Source organism: Macaca fascicularis, chromosome 7, assembly GCF_037993035.2.
Source record: "Macaca fascicularis isolate 582-1 chromosome 7, T2T-MFA8v1.1".
NCBI classification, from domain to species: Eukaryota; Metazoa; Chordata; class Mammalia; order Primates; family Cercopithecidae; genus Macaca; species Macaca fascicularis.
Window position 1 is genome coordinate 126,963,423 of NC_088381.1, and position 24,311 is coordinate 126,987,733.

Here is a 24,311-nt window from a genome sequence, read left to right on the forward strand (position 1 = left end):
TGGATTAAGGACTTAAATCTAAGACTTGAAGCTATAAAAATTCTAGAAGATAACATTGGAAAAACCCTTCTATACATTGGCTTAGGCAAGGATTTCATGACCAAGAACCCAAAAGCAAATGCAATAAATACAAAGATAAATTGCTGGGACTTAATTAAACTAAAGAGCTTTTTCACAGCAAAAAAGAACAGTCAGCAGAATAAACAGACAACCCCCATCATCATAATCTTTAGTTCTCATCCCATAATCTTCACTAACTCCCCAAAGCCACCCAACTAATAGTAGTAGTAGCGATAAAATTACTGATATGGGCAAGAGATCAGTTGCTGTGTGAAGGCATCTTAATTACTAGCTCAGGTTGATTCCTGGGCTAGGCACTCAACCGTTTTGATAGGACTCTCCTCCATCTCAGGTTCTCCCTCTCTATTGGATTCTTCCAGTTTCCAGCTAAGTTCAAGTATTCCTTATTGTAATATTCTTCCTTAACCTTGTATCCACTCTGGCAACTGCTGACTCTTCACAGCTAAAGTAAGTGAAAAGCTGATAGCAGTGGAAGAGTGGTATCAGAGTTGCCTCTGGGGTCAAGAGAAGGACTTTCGCTACAGAGTCCTATTGAAGATCCCTGTGAGTCACCTATCTGAGGTCCTCCCTAACACTCTTTCAACTCCCACTTCCACACAAGGTTGTGGGAGTCTACTGAAATTATACATTTTTTCTCTTTAAGTTTGGCTTATGAAGAGAGAAGAAAAGCTGGGAAAAAACAAAGAGAAACTTCTATTCATTAAAAAAGCAGAGGAGAAACTTCCTGAAGGCATGAAGTTGGTCAGCTTTATCTATCTAGTTACAAAGAAGCAGCCACAGAGGACTACCATTTATCCAAGTGAGGTGAAATAGAAAAATATAGCAAAAAAGATTAAAACCCAAGCAGAACATAAATAAGGCTAGAGCCACCTGATAGCAGATTTGAACCTTCTGCAAATGACATTAATGACTAAGGGCTGTTTCACTCACAGCACAATCTTGAATGGAGAAAATCACCTGCCAGAAATTCAGGTGCCATGGAAAGAAACCCAAGTGCATGATCGTTTTTTCAGGAGAGCCATTGTTGGATGCAAAGCCCCAGAAGATTGCAAAGCAATAAAATAGAAAAACAGGCAACCAAAGTTGCAGGTCTAAAAAGGACGTGGCATTCCTTGTCATAGTGAAGGAGGAAAGAAAGCAAGCAAACAACTAAAAGCTAAAAAGTTTGAAGTCGAATAATATCTGAAAGAAAAGAAGCTGATTATAGATGGTGACTCCATAGCAAGACCAGAGTCATAGGAACCCTCCTGCAATTAGACACAGGCACAACGTCCTTCATTAGATGAAAGTCTGCAGGAAAAACACAAAAAACAAAGATTGTCAAAGGTTAATCTTCTTCCCACATATATTCCATTTCCAGAACTTTCTGATGATATTCAGCAGAAAATTATAAAAATTTTAAGAGGCCAGGTGCTAGGCTTACACCTGTAGTCCCAGCAGGTTAAGATGGGAAGATCACTTGAGGTCAGGAGTTCAAGACCAGCCCGACCAACATGCCAAAACCCCATCTCTGCCAAAAATACAAAAATGCGTTGGATGTGGTGGCACACGCCTGTGATCCTAGCTACTCGGGAGGCTGAGGCATAAGAATTGCTTGAACCCTGGAAACAAAGTTTGCAGTAAGCCGAGATCACACCATTGCACTCCAGCTTGAGTGACAGAGTGAGACTCTGTCTCAAAAACAAACAAATTTAAAAAGAGAGCCAAAGGAGGAGTGAGGATTCAGATAGCACGGCAAAAAATGAAGAGTAGTTGGAGGACTAACACTACCCAACTTCAAGTATTTCTCTAAAGCTATGGTAATCAAGAAAGTGTGGTATTGGTGAACTAATAGACAAATAGATTAATGGAACAGAATAGAGAGCCCAGAAATAGACCAACATAAATATTGTCCACTGATCCTTGACAAAGAAGCAAAAGCAATAAAATGAAGCAAAGAGTATTCTCAACAAATAGTGCTGGAACAACTGGAAATCAATATGCAAAAAAGAATCTAGACACAAACTTTACATCCTTCACAAAAATTAACTCAAAATAGATTATAGACATAAATGTAAAATGCAAAACTATGAAACTCCTAGAAGATAATATAGGAGAAAACCTAGATGACTTTGGGAATGGCAATGACTTTGAGTATGGCAGTGACTTTTTAGATATGACACAAATGGCATGATCTGTGAAAGAAAGTATTGATAGACTGGACTTCATTAATATAAATTTTTGCTCTGCAAAAGCAATGTTAAGAGAATGAAAAGAAAAGCCACGGAATGGGAGAAAATGAGTGCAAAAGACACATCTGACAAAGAACTGTTATCAAAAATATACAAAAAGCTCTTCAAACTCAACAATAAAAAAACCCAATTAAAATGAGTCAATGACTTCAACAGCTACCTTACCAAAGAAGATACACAGATGGCAAATAATCACATGAAAAGATGTTCCACATCATATGTCATCAGGAAAATGCAAATTAAAACAATGAGATACCGCTACATACTTAGTGAAATGACCAAATCCAGAACACTGAAAGCATCAAATGCTTGGGGGATGAGGATCAACAGGAACTCTCATTCATTGCTGAGAATAGGCAAAATGGCACAGCCTCTTTGGAAGACAATTTTGAGGTATCTCACAAAACTAAACATATCCTAAGCATATAATCCCGCCATCATGCTCCTTGGTATTTACTCAAAGGAGTTGAAAATGTCCACACAAAAACCTGTACATATATGTTTATAGTAGCTTTATTCATAATTGCCAAAACTTGGAAGCAACCGAGATGTTCTGTAAGTGAGTGGATAAATTCGCTGTAGAACATTAGACAATAGAATATCATTCAGCACTAAAAATAAATGAGCTATTAAACCTTGAAAAGATATAGAGGAAACATAAATGCATGTTACTGAGTGAAAGAAGCCAATCTGAAGGCTACATACTGTATGATTTCAACTCTATGATATCCTGTAAAAGATAAAACTATGGAGGCAGTAAAAGATCAACAGTTGCCAGGGGCTAGTGGGGAGGGACAGATAAGTAGGAGAAGCACAGAGTATGTTTAAGGCAGTTAAACTACACCATGATAGTATAACAGTGGATATGTGTCATTACATAACTGTCCAAACCTGTATATAGAACACTAAAATTCAGTCCTAATATAAACTGTGGACTTTGAGTGACTATGACATGTCAATATAGGTTCATCAATTGTAACAAATGTACCACTCTGGAAGGGGATGTTGATAATGAGGAAAGTTATGCATGTGTGAGGCAGGGGGTATTAGGAAGTCTCTCTACCTTTCTCTTCCTTTTGCTTTGAATGTTAACTATTCTAAAAAAATAAAGCCTAAAAAATTGATGAGTATGCATATTAATCTGAGCATATTGAATCTTTAATGTTTGTTTCATTTGTTTATTTATAGAAAATATTATGCATCTCCTTTCAATGACCAAAGCTTTATCCTTTGGTTTGCAGTTATATATAAATGGAAGTCCGTAATTCAATTTTAGGGAATCAATAAGATCAGCATATGCTGTGATAAATTATTAAATATCATCCACCCCTTCTGACTATGCTTTTTCAGTAGATGACAATATGACCTTTCCTTCTGTCTCTGTCATAAAACCATTGGTACATTCTCAGCAAACTATCGCAAGAACAGAAAACCAAACACCGCATGTTCTCACTCATAGGTGGGAACTGAACAATGAGATCACTTGGATTCGGGAAGGGGAACATCACACACCGGGGCCTATCACGGGGAGGGGGGAGGGGGGAGAGATTGCATTGGGAGTTATACCTGATGTAAATGACGAGTTGATGGGTGCTGACGAGTTGATGGGTGCAGCACACCAACATGGCACAAGTATACATATGTAACAAACCTGCACGTTATGTACATGTACCCTAGAACTTAAAGTATAATTAAAAAATAAATAAATAAATAAAAATAAAACCATTGGTAGATCCAACAGGCATTTTTAGTCCTTGCTATTTTAAGTTCTCTACAGCACTTGGTCCTTTTGACCACTCCTTCTTATGATATTCTCATATCCATCTCTTTCCAGATGCCACTCCATTTGATTCCCCGTGTACGGCTACTGTAATTCCTTCTTCTAAAACTGCTCTTTGTACTTATTCTCCCTCCTTAGTTCAACCTTCAAAACATTTTAGGGTTCCATGCTTAATTCAACTCAATAAGCACTTTTGAGCATCAAATAATGTGCAAGGCATGATGGTCAGTACTGTAGGTACCAAAATGAGTAAGTCATGCAAATCGTGGGAGAAGCATACAAATAAAGAAGTATAATCGAAACTCTAAGTGCTACAATAAAAATATGACTCATCCACGGGGTCACAGAGGGTAAAGCAGTGAACTCTGTCCCCTTCTCTCTTTTCCTAGGTGTTTTAATTGGGCCTCTTCAGTTGTAAGAGAGGTTCACAGAGATGATTCAAATAAGGAAGAGTCTGTTGTAATGACACACATGGGCAATAAAGAACAAAGGTGTCTCACAGGAACGAAAGAACAGGGGTGTGCTCTGTCTTCCTGTGCCACATCACTTAGGCTGCATGATGCTTTCTACTTTCTCACAACTTCAGTTTGCACACAGTCCATAATGGTTCTTTCTCTATCTTGCAGCATTTTGTCAGTTTCAGCAACCTCTACCAATTGCCACATTTACTCAGTGTTTATCAGTGTAAACTCCTGATGGGAAAAAAAAAAAAAAGTCTTGATTGGTCCAGATAATCTTTTTGCACTAGGCTTTGTCAGAAATCACCAGCTAGCCTAAGGATTGAAAATGAAAAATAAAATCCTAAGCCCCCCAACCCACTGAATGGACCCCCTGTTGGCCAAGGGGACCCCAGAGAAGCCTTAAAAACTGAGTTCCTGGCCATGATGGGTCAGGAGGTCAGACAAGCCTCATCATACCCTCTCCCTTTTGAAGTTTAGACATAACAACTTGCCAGTGTTAATATCAAAATAAGGCTGACAGAATGGACTCTTTATGGCAATAACATACCAAATTCTAAATAGGACCTAAGGCCACACCAGGCAAGGGTTAAGTCATGCACTCCTACACTTAAAATAAACTAAGTTCTAACTGCCACAAGGTTTTTCCTTACTCTGAAGCTAAACAAGCACTGACCTCAAGATAAGCAATATTGAAATAACTGCAGCTCACCCACCATCAGACGCTGACTGACTCCCTGTTTCACAAGCCACAACTACAGTTTTGATTGAACAAGAGACTGATTTCTGTAACTTTCTCCTGATTAGAGACCACCAGCCATGGGCTGACTCTGGCAGGTTTTACAGCCTGTGTACTTGAGTGCCTTCCTGTCTCTGCTTCACCTTTTGACATATCTGGCCTAACTGTAATGCATTTAAATGTTAAGTCTCCACCTCAGGGTGAACATGGGTTGTATGTAACATACATGTTCAACCTGAATGTGCATGACGACCCTCATCATGAATATTCATAGCTCCTCTGTAACCCATTGAATATGTATACTTGGCCAACCTGTTCAGTATAAATTCCTGTCTCATCTTTCCCTTGAGGTGCTTGTTTCTGGGCTTTGGCCAGAGGCTATGCTTCCCAGTCTTTCAGAATGGCCACCTTGCAGACTGTAACCCTTTATAAGAAATGAAGTCTGCTTTCTAAATTTATAAATTGAGTAGTTGCTTTTCTGTTAACAGAATGGAATCCACTTCCAATCCAACTCTCTGTGGTTAGAAGCGGAGATGAACATGTGATAAAGCCCATTTCAACACTGTCCTTTTTGCAAATCTTCAGAGACTTAGAAAGAACTCTATTCTCATTAGCATGGCCTACAAGGCCCCAAATGATCTGGCCCTGGCCCACCTCTCAAGCTTCATTTCATGATGAAGTTCCTAGACCATGTCAGGTTCTTTCTGCTTAAGGCCCACTGCATATGTTGTTCCTGCCACCTGTATCATGAACTAGAATGTGAGCTCCAGGAAGCAGGGACCTTGTCTGTCTCCATCACCACACAATCACTCATGCCTGGCACAATAGGGATTCAAAAAGCATTTGTCAAGTGAATGTTAAAATAATGGTTTCATTATGAACAAAGTTCATAACAAAGTGAAATAATGAACAAAGTTGTCTAAGGCTCACCTCTACAGCAGAGGCTGTGATTAGGAAGACATAATTCCTGATGCCTAGCTCATTGGCTGAGCAGACGTCCTCCTATGTTTTCCACTGCTAATGTTTTCCACACCTATATATTGTCAACCGAAGTTCTAGTCTCAGTTTCAGACCTGCATTTCCAACTTCCTCTGATCTTCAACTAGACACTCCATGGTGATGTCAGGCCTATTTGTCCCTCAAGCCTGTACCTCTTTCCATATTTCTTCCTTTCTGTGCTTTCCCCATTTGGCCACTCACCAAAATCAGAAACTCGATGATCTTTCCCACCTGACCCTCACTCACCACTTAAACCAATTATCTTATAAAAATCTTCTTATTTGCCCTCCTGAAGTAGCTTTCAAACCTGTCCTTCCCTCCCTGATCTCATTTCCATTGCCTTAGTTAAGGCTTCACTGTCTCTCAACTAAAGGACTGGAATTCTCTCCCTGCTATAGACCAGACGATTCCCTCTTTGTGCCTAATCTTAGTCACAACATTGCTATCACAGCAATCTTTTAAAAACACAAATCTGATCCTAACAATCCTCATCTTAGAAACCTATGTTGATGTCATGGTCGAAATAGTTTACAAGGTTTTTCATAACTGGTCCCTGCCTACCTTTCTGGCCCTATTTCCTCCCTTTTGCTCAACCCCTTGTGTACTGTTCCCCGATATTACTGAATGCCTTGCTTTTTAAAAAATTCCTTATGTGTATGTGCATCCTGTTTCTTCTACTTGGAACGCCTTCCCCACCCATCTCCCCTTAACCTAAACTCCCAGGAGAACAAGTCAATCTTCAAACACTTACATGGACAAACTGTGGGAAAAATTGATGAAGGAAGTTGAAGAGAAATAACAAATAAATAAGGTTCTTGCTATGCTTTTAAAGTCCCTAGGAAAAATAAAAGAATTTTGAGGAAGTGAATTCCAAGTGCCTGGGCATTTTACCCAGAGGACACTCCCAAAAGCAAAGGGGAAGATTATCTACGAAAATACTCAGCACTATCACAAAGAATCGAAATCAGCATAAATTCCTGTCTCCTCTTTCCCTTGAAGTGCCTGTGTCTGGGCTTTGGCCAGAGGCTATGCTTCCCAGCCTTTCAGAATGGCCACCTTGCAGGCTGTAACCCTTTATAAGAAATAAAGTCTCCTTTATAAATTTATACGTTAAGTAATTGCTTTTCTGTTAACAGAATGGAATCCACTTCCAATCCAACCCTCTGTGGTTAGAAGTGGAGAGTGTACATGAGATTACACTGACTAAAATGGAAAAAAAAAAAAAAGCTAGCAACTTTTATGTTTCTGTGGAACCCAAATGAACATTCATCATCAAGATTAGAGGTACCTGTGGTGTGAGACTTTAGTTCCAAAAGATATTGTAGGATCTTCACAGTCCCCAAGTTTCAGTGGCTCACCTGTTAAGCTCAATTCGAACCCGTGCTCAGTAAATAAACTGGTCTTCAGCATAGTTATGCCAAAGAAGTGAATTGCCTTGATAAATAACTGATATTGTACAATCATTCAGAAATTGTGTAATCATATGCATAAGGTATTGATTTATTAAATCTGTACAGTTGAAAAACATTTCAAATAGGCAAAAAACTTACTACATACTTTAAATTATTTCCTCCATGAAGTGAAATGAAGAAAGAGAACATCCACTTTTTTAAGAGGGTTATGCTATTAACAGGGAAGACTAGGTCTCCCCTGTTAATAGGAAGGACCTTCATTTTAGGTCGTATTAAAAGAAGGAAACAAAGGATCTACTAGTGGCTCATATGAAATAGGGAAAACAAGAAAATCAACATAAGATGTCCCCTGTTTTGTGAAGCTTTTCTTTACTCTTTACTACAAGATAGAATTAATGCTCCTTATGATCTACTTCTGCAACTTATTAATACTTTTATTATTGCACATATCTCACTCTACTGTGATTATGTACTTATATATCTGTTCCCCTTACTGATCTGTGAGCTATTGAAGGACAGAGACACTTTGCATCATTTGTACTCTCCATATCTGTTCAGTCTGGAGCCTCTGGATGCCTGATGAACTAAGTATACTAAACTAAAGAAGGACTCTCCTTGTCCTTCAGAGAATGTTACTGGCACAGGAATATCTCAGCTTAAGTAAAGAATATGCATTTATTTTATTGACTGGAACTCTAAGACCTACGTAGAGGCAATGTCCAAAATGCAGCCAAGTTCCCTGACAGGTCTTTAAATCAAGCATTCTCTGTTTTCAAAACTCTATCCCAACTTCTTGCTGCCGTGGTCTGCAAACTCTTGGTGATTGCTTAATGATCTCCAGCTGTTTTCACTTTCAAGATTTTAACTTTTTCTTTTGTGGACCAAAATGCACTGAACAGCTTATAAGGAAATGGTATTTTGAGTGAAATTATTTCTTATACTTACCTCCTAATTTTAAGTGGCCCTAAGCACCATCCACCCCAAACATAACCTGTCCTCTCTCCCACCGTCCATCCACTAAGTACCTGTGAATTCCATCACCACTGATTCCAATGGAACCCAGAATTCCTTTCTTATGTACTAGCTTAGCACATCCATTTATCCCAAGGCTTGTTGGCAATGTTGGTAACTCTGCTTTTCATCATATGACTTTGGTGCTGTATATCATTGGGCAATTCATGAACTTGAATTTTCTATGAAAACACCACCGAAGCACAGTCCATCAATTGTTTCATGGAAAAGCGAGCAAAAGAATTAGCCAAGGATGGCTTTGCCCGAGGCCCAATAGCTCAATAGAAAACATTCTTTTTCCATGATAGAATGTCTACCTATCCAGATAAACTCATATTCTCTCTGCATATTCTTTGCCTTGGATGTTTAGCCAAGTGTCAATGCCTGAAGAAAAGAGCAGAAAGCTAAAAGCATGAGTCCAGGGGTTAGACTCAGCTTAGAACTTGCTCTGTAATCTGAGTCAAGTCACCTCCTTCTTCAGTTGTCATTGTGGATTTCACCAGACAAGTACTTAGGCTAGGAAAAAAAAAAAAAGTATCAAACCTGTGCTAAAGGTACTTTTACACAGTGTCAAGGACTATGAATGGGTCTGAGATTTTACCCAACTTGAAATCTAACAAGCTGGTCAGCCACAATGTCATGGATGCTGACAAAAACAAGATTCCTGGGTCAGAGGCAAGCAGAGCAAGCAGCATGAGAGTTGGCATATTTGAATCAGCACCTCTTGCTCCCGTGCTGTACGGGAGTGACACACATGCACCCAGAAGGAAGCCTGAACACGCTTGCATTTCAGGATAGGAATTCTTGAGTTTGGGGAACGTGAATCTTTTACAATGGGCAATAAGCATGCCTGCTCTAGGGGAAGACACTATGTGCCTAAGGCTGTTTGCTATACAAACATCCTTGAAGAGACAGTTCAGAACAAATGGCAACCAATACCTTACTCACAAAACATGCTGCAATGTGAGAGATCCTTTAAGAATTATCTCCCAACATTTGGCAACCTGTATATATATAAAAGAAGCAAATTATACTTATATATCACTTTACTGGGAAAACTGTTTCCAGAACATATATTTAATTATGGTCTTTCTTTAGAATTCAAATTTAATGCAAATGATAACATGCTTTCCCAATAAACATCTCACTTTATAAATGGAGCTTTATTCTCTCAAACGCCAAGCAACAGTATTGTATCTATTTAATGGGACATCATGCTTATTAGAACCTATCATTATTTGAGACTCCAATATGGACCAGAAACTGTGCTAGTTTTGTGGTAAACCTATATTATTACATTTTATCTTCAACATTTACTGTAAATTAGACATTATTTTACAGTGTTGGAAACTGAAGCTAAATAAATGATCAACATCTAGGTACATTTGCTTCTTAAAAGACATGCTTTTTCTACTAACCTGTGTGGTTGGCATGGTAGCCAACAAATAACACATGGATAGTGAAGTCGCCTGAAACCTAAGTCGTAGTCATTGACAACTAAGGTTTACTGAGTGCTGCCTGAACTCAGTCATTCTCATTTTCTAAGCCAGTGCATCAATCTCATGTGTATGAGAGATACCTGAGGAGAATGTGAAGATGTGGATTCTTAAGCTTCAGCCCAGAAGATTCTAGTTCAAATGACCTTTGTTGAGGCCCAATAATTTCTATTTTAAACAAACTCTTGAAAATATTTTAAATGTTGGTGATCCTTAAAACTCATCTGAAGAACACTAGGAAAGAATAAAAGCTATAGAAAGAATGACATAAGAGCAGTGACAAGGTGGCCACTCTAGAGCAAACTTATAGTTTTACAAAATGTAGGGATGCCAGTTAATTTGAAGAGCTACTATAGAAGCTAATCAGAAAGAGAAATTTAAACAACGACAAAAACAGAAGCACACATTATTATCAACCAAATGTGGGACTGGATTATGAAAAATACAGGGGAAGATAATATCCAAAATATATAGATATAGAAGTGACCTGGTTTGTTATTTTATTATTTAAATTAAGAATTCCAGATACCAATCTTTTCACAAAGATTTATTTCTTACTTCCCGAAGATTTTATGAGAAATAGAGCAGACCGGCATGCAGGGAAATGCCGTGAAATTTGCAACCTCTGTGAGCCTCAGAAAAATGGGGATAATGTTGGCTTTGTAGGGTTATTATAAAGATTAAAATCATTTTTCAAGTATCTAATATAGTATCTAGCACACTGCAGGTACTCATTAAATGTAGTGCAGGTATGTGCTTTTCTTTTGTTTTTCCACCAAAGTCACAAATGAGTGAGAAAGCAACAACTGATAAGTCAATCCTGAGTCAAGCTTGGCACCAAGGCTGATTATGAAAGGTTCTTGTCCTGCTTCCAGCGCCTGACTTGAGATCTGAAGCAGGAAGGGGATGCTGAGAGCAGTCTTGCATTCTAGAGATGAAGGGTTTCTGCCAGAAGGTAGAACTTTGCTTTTCGTGGATACTATGACATTATGTACTAAAGTTCAGTGTATTCTTCAGGTTTGTTTCTAATAGATGTGAATACAAATCAGTGATATTTAATGATTTCATATGTATTTTATTCAATAGCTTAGGAAATCTAATTCTCAAGGATTAAGTAATTTTAAATGAAGGATATAAGATATGATATAAGAAAAAAGAAAAGTTGCAATATATATTGGGTTGATATCTGAAGATTATTTGTCAGTCTGTGTCTGAAAGCTGCAATGTATAATCCATTTGGTTTTTCATTTCCTCTATTCAAATTCTATCTTCAATATAGTGAGCCCAAACAAAACCAATTCCTTTCATGCCCTCTACTGGATATTTGAAGTTAAACATCAATAACACTGCAAAGTAACCAAAATAATGATACACATAATATCCAGAATGTTCTTTTATAGCCTCTTTAAATAAAAATTCAGATACATTGGTTCACTGATATCAGAATTCCTTTTTCTGCCTAAAAATGCAAATTTCAGAGTCACTTCTTCATATTATATGGAAATTATTTGTTGAGGGAAAAGGAGTGAATAAATGTAGTTTGTATAACTGTCACCTTTGAGGTGTCTCAAAGGAACAGAGTGTCACTGGCTGCTGTGATACTTAAGCTTCCTTTTTGTTTCTGTCCTGGTTCTATAGTAAAATCTACCAGCAGTTGAAATCTGTATTAGAAGGGTGGGATGGTAGAGCCTACAGCTGAAAAAATTCTCCATATTAGCTGTTCCCATCAGACAAAACCCATCAGAAGGAAGGCAAAGAAGTTCTTTGCTTGGTGACCTGGCTGTCTATGACCATCTTGGCATCCACTTTAAGGGTGTCTGGAAAGATGTCCCCTTGCCCCCAATTCAGCTCACCTACCCTCTCCCAGGGCTTTGTTTTACTCAGCAGTGCCATACCAATTATTAAATTTGTAAAATTTCTATAGCAGTTGTTACGTGGCCACTGCCGTTAGCTACCATCTGCCACTCACCACACCCTGGCTTTCTCACAATCAAGAAATTGAAAGGTCAAATCCGGGTCTACTCACTCCAGGAAATTTCCAGATCCAATCCACCCAGACCCCTACATCCTTCAGGCCCTACACAGGCCTAAATGGGTGTAGTCCTGTCTATGTCAACCGGGCCTTAAACATTAGCACCAGAGGTGTTACCACAGAGCTACACGTCAGCAGGACCAAGGAAGAAAGGAGGTCCTATGTTTTTCTCTCTATGTAGCAATAATAGGTAAGATTTATGGAGAACATATTACATGCCAGGTACAATACACATTGTTTCATTCACTCTGTAACAGCTCTGTTTTACAGATGAGTAAACAGAAACATCTGATAACTTCTACCTAGTGCATGGAGAGCTAGAATTTGAAGCAGGTCTGACCAATACCAAAGCCTGATGTCTAGTGAATTTCACACCATGCTGCAAATCTGAAGACTCTGCAGCAGATTTTGAAGGTACTTCCAGCAGAGGAGTTTCAGAAATGGTTTGCACAAACACAGGATCACCAAGTGATCACATGGGAAGACCACATGGGAAGGTGGGTAGTCTCAGTCACTCTCAGTTGCACCCTCTACTTCAGGGAGGGGAAGGGAACAAAACTTCGGATTACCAATGATGCAACTCCCATAAAAACCAAATAAGAAAAGCCCCACAGACTCCTCCTTCAGCCTGTTATTTAATATTGGGTGCTGAAGGATCTTTGGGGATGAGAGGAGGAACAATCATGATTCTCATGCAAATGTAAAACATGCTTATGTCAAACTTTCATTTAACTCATTAATTAAATGAGGTAGCAGATAAAATACTAGTAGAAGCTAATTACTCAACATGAAATCCCATAGCTCAATTGCTTGGTGATTGAGAGAACAAGGCTTCATTAACAACAGGTTCAGAGGAAGTCAAAAAGCAGAGACATTTATAGATCAGGAAGAGTGAAATGGATTTGCAAATGGAAACAAAATTGGTGCTTTTTTGTGTGTGGACACGGGGAGAAGTCAATTAACTTTCCACTGGACAGGATTTATTTATATGTCTATGGACATATTTTCATTGCTATCAGTTTTGTACAAGTTAACTGTGATCTCTACAAAATTGTAAAATAGCCTAGTCAAAGACAAAGGTGCATATTCTGATAGGAACATAATCCCCAGCAGTGGTTCTAGCATTACCTTTAACATTACCTTGAAAAGACATTAATCCTGATTAATCTTGTTTGTTTGTGTATTCCAATGTCTTTTTTTTTTTTTTTTTTTTTTTGGAGACTGAGTCTCCCTCTGTCACCCAAGCAATTGTTCATGCAGTGGCAAGATCTCAGCTCACTGCAACCTCTGTCTCCCGAGTTCTAAATGATTCTCCTGTCTCAACCTCCGAGTAGCTGGGATTACAAGTGTGTGCCACTACACCCAGCTAATTTTGTTTCCTAACATGGATCAAGTGGTGAAAAAATTAATAGAACTGATTCGTTAGTACTGGCCTACCTTTATGAGCAGTTGCCATAGGGTTTGGATTGGGGAATGAGTAAGAAAGATTAGGAAAATAAAAATTTACCTTCTCCAGCCTCATTCTCAGCACAGTATTTCAGAGATAAAATATAAAAGCAAAGATCTCTAATCCCAGCACTTTGGGAGGCCGAGGTGGGCAGATCACCTGAGGTCAGGAGTTGGCCAGCCTGGCCAACATGGTGAAACCCTGTCTTTACTAAAAATACAAAAAATATAGCCAGGTGTAGTGGCATGCACCTGTAATCCCAGCAACTCTGGAGGCTGAGGCAGGAGAATCGCTTGATCCCACGAGGTGGAGGTTACAGTGAGCCGAGATCGTGCCACTGCACTCCAGCCTGGGTGACACAGTGAGACTACGTCTCAAAAAATAAAAAATAAAAAAATTTAAAAAGCAAAGATATATTCTCATTTATTAATTAATGTAACTAGTTCTTATTGACACCTACTATATGCCCCACTCTAGAAGACTATGGGTCTACATGGGTTTCCAGTGAACTAGTCAAGTAACCATGACTACACACATTTAACACCAAACAAGATAAACTACCAATCCAAAAATACAGTGTAGAAAATTCTGTTCACCTGTTCATCATTTAGGCAGTTTACTCACCCATTTGTTTTTTCATGACTGATACAACTTGTCAGTGAATTTTTCCCCATACTCTTGCTCCGCCTACTCCCATCATCCCCAGCTCTAAGGCTGGAGCATTCTTGCTCATTTGAAGGTCTATTAGAACACCCCAGTAAAGTAGTAAGTCTTAAAGACAGTATCACATCACAGTAGAAATGGGATACGATTTTTCTTTGATAGCAAAATCATAACCCTTTCCAAAAAAAATGTACAAGCTGGAGGCCTTCTTTCCGTGCCTTTGATCTTCGGCCTTATTATCTAAGATTTTATTTAGACTTGATTTAAAGTTTGCAAAATTTCAAATCAAATTAGGTCTGTATTGATGGAAACATGGGTGAGCCAGGGTGCCATTGGTGGGCAGAGAGAAAGATGACATGTATCTACCAGAAGGTGGCAGTGTTGTTTCTCCAAACATCTCACAGGGCAGACAGGCTCTAGAATGTCAGGATTAAAAACTAGGTGAGGTTATTTCTTGACCCATTCTACAGTTAATTCTCACATGCCATATACAATAAACAATATGGTCTCAATCTACTGAAAGATTCATATCAAATAATTCCCAAAATATACACAGAGGCAAAACATCATCAAAATATTTTTCTTTTAAAGTATGAGTTGACAGAAATGTATTGATCCATCACTTTGTGCAAGTCTTCCTGCTGAAGTTCTATGTGGAAGACAAATGGAAATAAAGGATCTTTATAAGGTTCTTTAAATTCCTTTATGGAATTTGGGATATACCTGGGAAGAAAAACTATATTCATAAAATCATCAGAATGTCTCTCATTTAAAATTCCTGGCCCCAATCTAATTAGATGCTTCTTTCCTCCTCTTAGACACTAAACTAGTCAATTCTCACCTAACTCTTAGGTCTCTCTTCATCCTTAGCCTATCACGGCCATGCTTTATTTAACCCTTTCACTTCTTTGACTTGAAGTATCTCAGCACTTTACATTTCTGGTGCTGGAAGGCAAAGAAAACAAGTCTCAAGGTAGCCCTTTCCAGTGGAAATCAAGGGGACATTTCTCAACCTTTCTTCCCAGACAGCCAAATAGTTCTGAACTCTGAGATCTTGGGAGGATGCCTGACTTGAGCCTTGCAATTTTCCCAAGGCTTACTAGCCAATGTAACATTTCCCACAGAAACCCCAGCAGCCTATCTACATGGAACAAAATTTAGTAGCCAACAATAAAAAATAAAAAGGCTTATATTGCTTATATTCCCCACAACTTTAACCGTTTCACAACTACATGTTAGTATGTTTACTAATATGTTATAAAAAAGAATGGTTAGTATTCTTTACATTCTCCTCAGTTTGCCTCAACAACAACAATAATAACAGTCATCAGTAGTCTATTGTAGGGTCATTTTCTCTATCATGCAAGAGTTCTTGTTTGGTTGTGATTAAATGAAAGTCACCGTATGAACACCACATCTATATTACTACCATGGCTCAGAAAGCTCATCAATTGAGTATCTCTGACACAATTTTACATAACTCTGGAAATGACATAGTGGGGATAGAAGGAGTGGTTAGTTGTGCATTAGTCTATTTTACCACGCTTACAGACAAAACAAATACTAAAGTCAGCTAACATCTACTGCTCTCTCTTCTCTCCACCATCTCTCAGATTTAAGGTTGTTTTATTAAAGTTCATTGCTGAGAATACAAAGGCTGATGCTACAGAGGGGGAAGCACCAGCTCCACCACCAAACAGCTAAAGCCATGTGCGCCTGCTCCATGAATGCCCATTTCTCATCTTTAGTGGGCTTCAAAGTTAAATAGGACAGACGACACAAAGGAAAATACGACTGCAGCAAAAGACAGAAACTACACTGTGGCTACAATTAAATCTTCATACCAATCATGCATTTTTAATGTGAACGTTTATGGAAATTGTCTCTTAATGTTTAGGTGGTGTTTTTCTTCATTGGTTATTTATGATGCTTTGATCCTGGAAACACAAGCTAAATGAGAAAGCCAGAGAAAGGGATTTACTTAACAACAGATAACCTTGTCCTGTTACAAATTACAAGAAGAAAGCCAATCATCTTTTGAGCTGCATCATCATAAACAAACTTAAAAAGAAGAAGCTATCAGGATTCATGGCATCTTTTTTCCTTCCCAACCTGGAGTTCCCCAGTATGCACTGTCTGACTGGTTTCTGTTCTCTAGTAGGGATAGGTCCTTTGCCATGTTGGTTAGCTTAATTGTGCCATTTTAATATTTGGAATGTGAACATAGAAAAAAATTTTCAATAAAATCGAAGAATTAATAGTTAAATGCCTTCAGCCAAGTAGAAATAGTTTAAGGGAGAGGGCGGTGATGGATATTAACATAAACTTAGGTCTGAGAGTAGAAAAGAAGAAAGGGCCTGAGAACCCCAGGAGCGAAGCTGACTCTGAGTCTGTTCAGTTCTTCAGTGTTGATTCAGGTCTCTCAAAGTTAGACCTCCAGAGGGGTCTTTATTCTGAAACGTGAGTGTGAGATTCTAGGAGAATATTATAAATCTCAGTGGACATTGTCCTGGGATTAAGCTTCTTCAAACACATTCACCAATGTGAAAGCCACTGAACTCACATGCTAAGCCTCAAAGCAAGAACACCTTTTATTTGATTGTACCTCTCTCAAATTACGTGTCCGGCCAGACGCGGTGGCTCACGCCTGTAGTCCCAGCACTTTGGGAGGCCGAGGCAGGCAGATCATGAGGTCAGGAGATCAAGACCATCCTGGCTAACACGGTGAAACCCTGTTTCTACTAAAAATACAAGAAATTAGCCGGACATGGTGGCGGGCATCTGCAGTCCCAGCTACTCGGGAAGCTGAAGCAGGAGAATGGCATGAACCTGGGAGGCAGAGTTTGCAGTAAGCCGAGATCGCGCCACTGCACTCCAGCCTGGGTGACAGAGTGAGATTCCATCTCAAAGAAAAAAAAAAATTATGTATCCTTGGATGATTGCTTAGGACACATATTGATATCAATATGCCTAGGACACATATCATCCAAGAAATTCTGCCATTTTCAGAAAAGCTAATTGATGTTTGGCTCTGTGTCCTGAAAAAAAATGGATTAATCCCCACTTCACACTAGGGATAAGCTCTAGAAATATTATAAACATATTGAAGATGCCTGGAGTAAACAGAAAAGCTAGGAACTTGTGAGGCAGCTTATTTCCGTATCAGGAGGAGATCCCACGAGTCACTCATGACCATTCACATGTCTAAAGGAAACTTTCCAAGTTTTGCTTTTACAAAGCCGAGAAATTTTGTCCCCCATGGTAAATAAAATGCAGCAAACAAGGTAAAAAGAAACTGTCTTAGGTAGTCTCATCAACCAGTTACCCACCAGGGATGACAGCTCCTGGCTACCCTCCAGCCTGTGAACAAAGCCAGACCTCCCAGATCCCGGGGCCTGCTGACGTCTACCTTTTCTTAAGTCCATTCTTTAAGCAGCATCTTCCTGCCTATCAGGCTTGGGCACTCTCTGAGGTAATGCAGAGAGCCAGAAGAGAACTCTACAAAAAGGGGTGAAATCATTCATGGAATCTACAGGAATTGGCATATTGTCTGAAATGGTTCCATGCATGACTGTCACACATATTAGCTGGCCTGGCCCAAAGGGCAGGATCGTTATCAAGACTGAGATATTCAGTTTACTGCAGAGGATGAGGACTCTAATAATAACAGTTAAAACCATTTCTGGAAGGGTTCTATAACAGCACCCTTAGACCTGGTGCTAACCACCTTTGAATCCACATACATAACATAAATAAGTGGAGTTTTAAAAAAATGAAATAAAGTCGCAGTTATTTCTTATTCTGAGTTGTGTTCCATGACCCTGTTCACCTTGTGGAAAAGTCGCCAAGCTCTCCACTTAAAAGTGTGTGCATTTCCATATACGTCAGTAAAATGTTTCCTTTAACAAAAAGGCAGAGGATTGTTTTAGATATGGTATCATCAAATTCTGATCTGTAGGGCAAATCCTGCCACCTACTGCTTTTGATGACCTGTGATCTACAAATGGTTTGTATATTTTTTAATGGCTGGAAAAAATTAGAAAAATGTTTCATGGCACTTGAAAATTATATGAATTTATTGAAACACAATTACATTCATTCCTTTATATATTGTCTATGACTGCTTTGGTGCTACAACACCATAGTTAAGCAGTTGCAACAGAGACAGTATGGGCTGCAAAACTTAGAATACTTATATTATTATATGCTATTTGTAATATATAGAAATATTTGTATTCATATCTTTCACTTTACAGAAAATATTTGCTCACTCTTGTTCTAAATTAAAGGGCAAAAGATACAGGACAACAAAATACAGTGCATGATTCTTGATGGTTCTAGATCAGAAAAAAAAAATCCTATAAGGAATATTTTGGAAACAATTTGGGAAATGCAAATATGTTTTGTATAAAAGACAGTAAATTTATAACAATGTTAAATGTCCTGGTGTGGTAACAGTATTGTGGCTATGTGAGAGGATGTCCTTGCTCTAAAGAGATATATACTCAAGTATGTAGAACAGGAAGAGTCTAATATTTGTAACTTACTTACAAATGATTGGGGGAATATGTACAAAGAGCGCACAAATGTATCACAAATGTGATAAAATATTAACAATCAGTAAATGTAGATAAAGGATATAAGGGTTTTTATCCTCCTATTCTTTCAACATTTCTGGAGGTTTGCAAGTTTCCAAAATAAAAAGTTGAGGAAAATAAATACAACCATAAAAACAATCATTTTAAAAGAACTCACCAGTCAGGATGTAAATGATTGATCAGTGCCACATGCTGAGGGTCAATTAGTTAATACAAGTGGTTTGAGGTTTGCATCTAAACCTCTTCAGCAGTTGTATTTTGGGGGTTGTCATCTATCAGCCCACAGTTCTCATCCTTGTGGCTTTTCTGAATTCTCCTTTCTGTTTTTTCTGAGCTGATTCCAGACTGCGAGGGGTTTACCAAAGATTTACTTGTCATTTGATCTCCACATTTGCAGCAAATATGATAGTCAGTGTTTATCCTGTCTTTCAAGAAACTTTTTTTTAATTACCCACATACAATGTGGTTTTCTGTTTTTCCTAGTGGGTCATAGAAATCCATCATTAAGTGTCATTTTGCCTTTTAAGAATTATTTAATTCCTTGAAGATTTATTATCTCTTTAATCAGAGCAGACTCTTAACACACCAGTAATGACCAGTAATGTACCAGTAATTACACACCATTTTCAACCTATATTTCATCTGTGTATTTTTATGGGAGTTTCTTTTCTAAATTATGCTTTTGTCTATGGGCAGTAGTTTTGAGGTTTAGGAACCAGCTGATGTACAGTTTATCTTGAAAGGCTACATATGGATCTGCAAGGGCTTTGAAATTCCATTCAGAAGCACTTGCAGGCAGGGACCATAATGCATTGCTGATTCTGGAATGTAGTAAATGTAATTGTCACTCTTTGGGACCAGTCCCTTGACTTTCATGTCAGGTTGGCTCATTTTAATATAAAATCCATTTTATCACATTTATTTTGTCTCAGATTGTCAAGCAGAGGCTGTGCACGTTGTGGCTTCTCAAGGAAAAGAAAACAGCATTTGTTTTATTAATAGAATCGATGGTTTCTTCAAAGCAAAAATGTAGATCAGAAACAAATTATTCTTTGCCCACTGGCTGAGATTTAAAATATCTCTCCAACTGTCACAGAAAAGAACTAGGCTTAATTCAATGTAAAATGCATGAACCAGTTTCTAAAAATAAAATTGGAAGCACTTTAGTTGCTATAAACTTCATTCCAGGAAAGTGAGTTATATGAGTATTTTATATTGTTTTATGGGACTTGGAGATTAAAATGATTTTTGGTTGACATCGTGTCGGCTTCCTATTTGAATCAGTCCAGAATGAAGCTGAATAGAATTACAGGGGAAAAAATGAATGACCATTACTGGCAGTAAAACCACCAGGCTTTGCCAATAACATTTTAAACACATATACATACACTTTACACCCCTCCACATTTTTTATTGCTTATGTCCACATAGACTGAAAGTTCTACACCAGTGGTTCCTCTCGAAGCTCACTCTTGGTGACTGAAACTGTTTTATGGCATGGTCAGCTCCACAGTTTGGAGGAAGGGTGCAGTAATCATCTCTCTGTGACCCTCATATCCCCAAACTCCCATTCAAAGTCAGCAATAGTTGGTATTAGCTTCTTCCTCTGAAAAGATTAAGCTCTGATGGAAATGAAATATTTGGTGAGCCCCGAATAGGGCTTTTGCAAAAGGAAGTGCAAAAGTTAAACAATCAGACATACGTAGTGGAATAATAGTTTATATCTTTTTTCTTCTTGGTAATTTCTTTTTATTGTCCAGTACTTCCATCATTTCTACTGAACCTTAATGCTAGCGCTTATTATCCCAGTGAAGAAGGAACACTAAAAATCCCAGCACGAATGAAAGAATCAAATAATGGGCTCGAAAGCCTATGTTGAGTTCCAAAAATAGGTTTTAGGCCTATGGCAAAGACAGATTTGAAGGAGATTGGGGGAAGGTTTCTTAAGCTCCAGAAGGAAAAGTACATGAAGCTCTCAGAACATAGTGTTTTACGACAAAGTCTAATCTCTAATTGCAAAAGTACTTGTCCCAAAATATAGAGAGATGATAAGACTTGAGGGAGGGAGCTGGAGAGAACATGGGGAGTCAATCAGCTAAAGGGAGTTAGTGATGTGGTCTCTGTAAGAGGGTTCCACATGCTGCTCCCTCTGGGTCCAAAACCCTGGGAAAGAAGGGATGATGGAAGCCTTCAGAAAGATGCAGGAAGACTCTGTGCCTGAACTGCTGGGAGGAAGCCGCCTTTCAGGGCACCCCATGCCAACATGGAGTGGCTGCAGTAAAATGGAAAGAATGAGGCAGGTTCAAGGAGAAAGGAGATGAGACCCCACCTCATACTCAGATGCCACATTGAAGGAGCCCCTGCAAGTGATCAGGGACTTGAATGAGCACAGAGGGAACTAAAATATCAACTTGCAGAAGAGGAAGAGAGATTCCCACAGTAGAGGCTGTGGGATGGGCAGCCACAGTCAGAGATGAGATGAGAAAATGTTGCTGAGTTTCAGAAGCTAGAGAGCCACCGGCCAATGTTGAGGCAGGAACTACGGGAAAGCAACAGGGGAGACGCCAACCAGCAGAGCAATTGTCCGGCAGTGAGCCTGTTGCGAGAAGAGGCTTTGAGTGACAGCAACAGTGGATGCCAGTGGAGAAGTAATTGCAGATCAAAGGTTTCTCTGCCAATGTCAAGGTTATGTGTAAGTCTTCCAGAGCCTCTGACCACCCCCAGGGAGACGGGAAGGAAAAGGAAGGTGAGGTGAAACAAAATGACTAGGTACCCCCAAAGAGACTGAGTTTAAGCTAAATGCAGTGGTTCTCAGCCAAGGACAATTTTATACCTCCAGGGACATTTGATATGATCTGGAGACATTTTGTGGTTGGCACAACTAGGAAGGGCAGGAGGCTCCTGGCATCTTGTGAGTAGAGGCCAGGGATGCTACTAAACATCCCAAAACATATGGGACAACCTTCACAACAAAGAATTATCCTGTCCAAAATGTGAAGAGTATTGATGTTGAGAAACCCTGAGCCAAAGTAACTGAGTTATCAGCAGAAATGAGAACATGAGAAATGTTTAAAAAGGAAATTTACACTTTTGCACACCCAAATTCCTGTAACCAAACACACACACACACACAATAACACAAAGATAGAGGTTTGAAGAACATGGGGGAGTGGAAGTTAAAATGGTAGTAGACAGCCCTGAGAAATATCAAAAAATTTTTAAGCTCACAACAGCACTTTTTTTTTTAGGCAAAAAGAAGTCTTGCCGAAAAGTTACAAGCAGTCAAAATGTGACTATTAGTGGCACTATTTTGACCTTGTAGCTTTTGCTTCTCCTTGGTCAACAAAAGGGTATGCAAGCTGCACTTTCCCTAGCTGGGTGAAAAAAAAAAAAAAAAGGGCAGAGGAAACTGGAATAGACTTCTACTCCACTGACACTGCTCCTCAGACCCAACATCAAGCTAGACAAGCAAGCCCTGGCTGGTCAGTTGTTCCACCACTGAGTGACACAGGCCATGCTACATTTACAAGAAAAAAATGAGCAGGAAAAACAAGTGTAGGTCACTGGGGTTGAGCAGGCATCCACCCCTTCAAAACTTTGCATGGAAGAGGTAATCCTTATAAGAGGCACAGCTTACCAAGGCACAGACCCTACAGTTCTTGTTGTAGCTGAATAAGATGGTAATATCCTGGCTGCTTGTTTCAAAGTCTGTGACTCAGCAATGTATTCTGGTATCACAGACCTGGGGATCACCATCAAGTTCCTCTACCTGAGAACCGGATCCCAACCTGGATCGCCTGGCTATGATCGCCTTGATCTTGGGATCCTCCAGGAGGGAAGGGTTCTCAGCCTTGGCCCAGGGGCTGTCAGGAGAGCCAAGGGGACTACAGGTAGTCACCACAATGCCTTTAGAGTGGCAGTACTGGATTAACTTCTCCTGAGTGAGGCACAGGTGGCACTCCATTTGGTTAACTGCTGGCTTATAGTTTAACCCAGGTTTGTTTAATATCCCCTCAACCTGGAGATGGTTGAAGGTGGAGATGCCAGAAGCTTTCACCAGCCCTTCATCCACCAGCTCTTTATGGCCACCCATGTGTCCACAATGTCAGTGTCACTGGGAACCACGTGCCTGACTCATCCAATGGGAAGGATTCCTTCCCAGGCTTACAGCTGGCTGGCCAGAGAACAAGGTAGTAGTCCAGGTAGCCCTGCTTAGGGTCACTGAGCATCTTCTGACAGGCTCCTTTCACCAGGCCCTTCCCATGGTACATGCACCAGAGTTTGCTGATGATGAAGAGCTCCTCATGCTTCACCATCTGTCCCCTGAACTTCTCCTGAATGGCCACCCCTATCTCATTCTCATTCTGGTACCTGGGCTCAGTCGATGTGGCAGTACCTGATATCAGTCGCCACCTTCACAGCCTTGGCCACCTGGCCTGGAGAGGACATTCAGGTGCCCAGCCCCAGGATGGCCATCTTCATGCCATTGTTGAGCACGAGGTGGCTGGCCATGGATGCAGTGCTTCCCAGACCACTTCCCAGAAACATGCACAGAAACTTCAATATTTAAAGGTTAGGTAGGAAATACCAGTAAAGAAAGACTTGGAAGAAGCCGGGAGCCGTGGCTCACGCCAGTAATTCCAGCACTTTAGGAGGCCGAGGCGGGTGGATCACGATGTCAGGAGATCGAGACCATCCTGGCTAACATGGTGAAACCCTGTCTCTACTAAAAACACAAAAAAATTAGCCGGGTGTGGTGGTGGGCACCTGTAGTCCCAGCTACTCAGGAGGCTGAGGCAGGAGAATGGCGTGAATTCGGGAGGTGGAGCTTGCAGTGAGCCAAGATCGCACCACTGCACTCCACTCTGGACGACAGAGTGAGACTCTGTCTCAAAAAAAAAAAAAAAAAAAAGAAAGACTTGGAAGAGGGACAGCAAGGTACTAAAGACACCAAGAGAGTGTATATTATCACAACAACTAACGAAAAAAGACAGAGGAGCTCAAGGACAGAGTAAACAGTGTAAAATGCCCTAAGAAATCAAGGTGATAAGCTAAATGTGCAGATGAGTTGAATTCTGCTTCTTGTCTATTAGGGGAGGTGGGGAGGAATGAGATCCAGAGAACACATGAAAGGATTCACTTTAAATGAAAGAGATTCCTCCTCTACTGGAACGGGAGAGAAGAGAATAGGTGCTAATACAAGTAGGTTTATAAATCGTATTGCAATAAGTTGTGAATTTCCCACTTAGGAAGCAAAAAATCATCTGCAGAAATTGAGAAGAAGAGAAGAGAAGCCAGAGAGTGTGGAAGATTTGAAATGGCAATTACAGAGAGTGGTGGGCCAGTCAATTAAATCAATTTGGT

The 24,311-nt window shown here is 39.6% G+C and overlaps 1 long non-coding RNA gene and 1 pseudogene across 1 annotated transcript; one reads left to right on the plus strand and one right to left on the minus strand.

Annotated features, from left to right (window-relative positions):
• Positions 1 to 12,492: 12,492 nt before the first annotated feature.
• Positions 12,493 to 17,097, plus strand: LOC141407397 (uncharacterized). Its single transcript, XR_012416326.1, has 2 exons — positions 12,493 to 12,736; positions 15,963 to 17,097. It is a non-coding gene; the product is annotated as an uncharacterized lncRNA (long non-coding RNA).
• A 5,439-nt stretch (positions 17,098 to 22,536) lies between these two features.
• LOC102145570 (aldo-keto reductase family 1 member B1 pseudogene) lies at positions 22,537 to 23,529 on the minus strand (annotated as a pseudogene).
• Between the last annotated feature and the right edge of the window lie 782 nt (positions 23,530 to 24,311).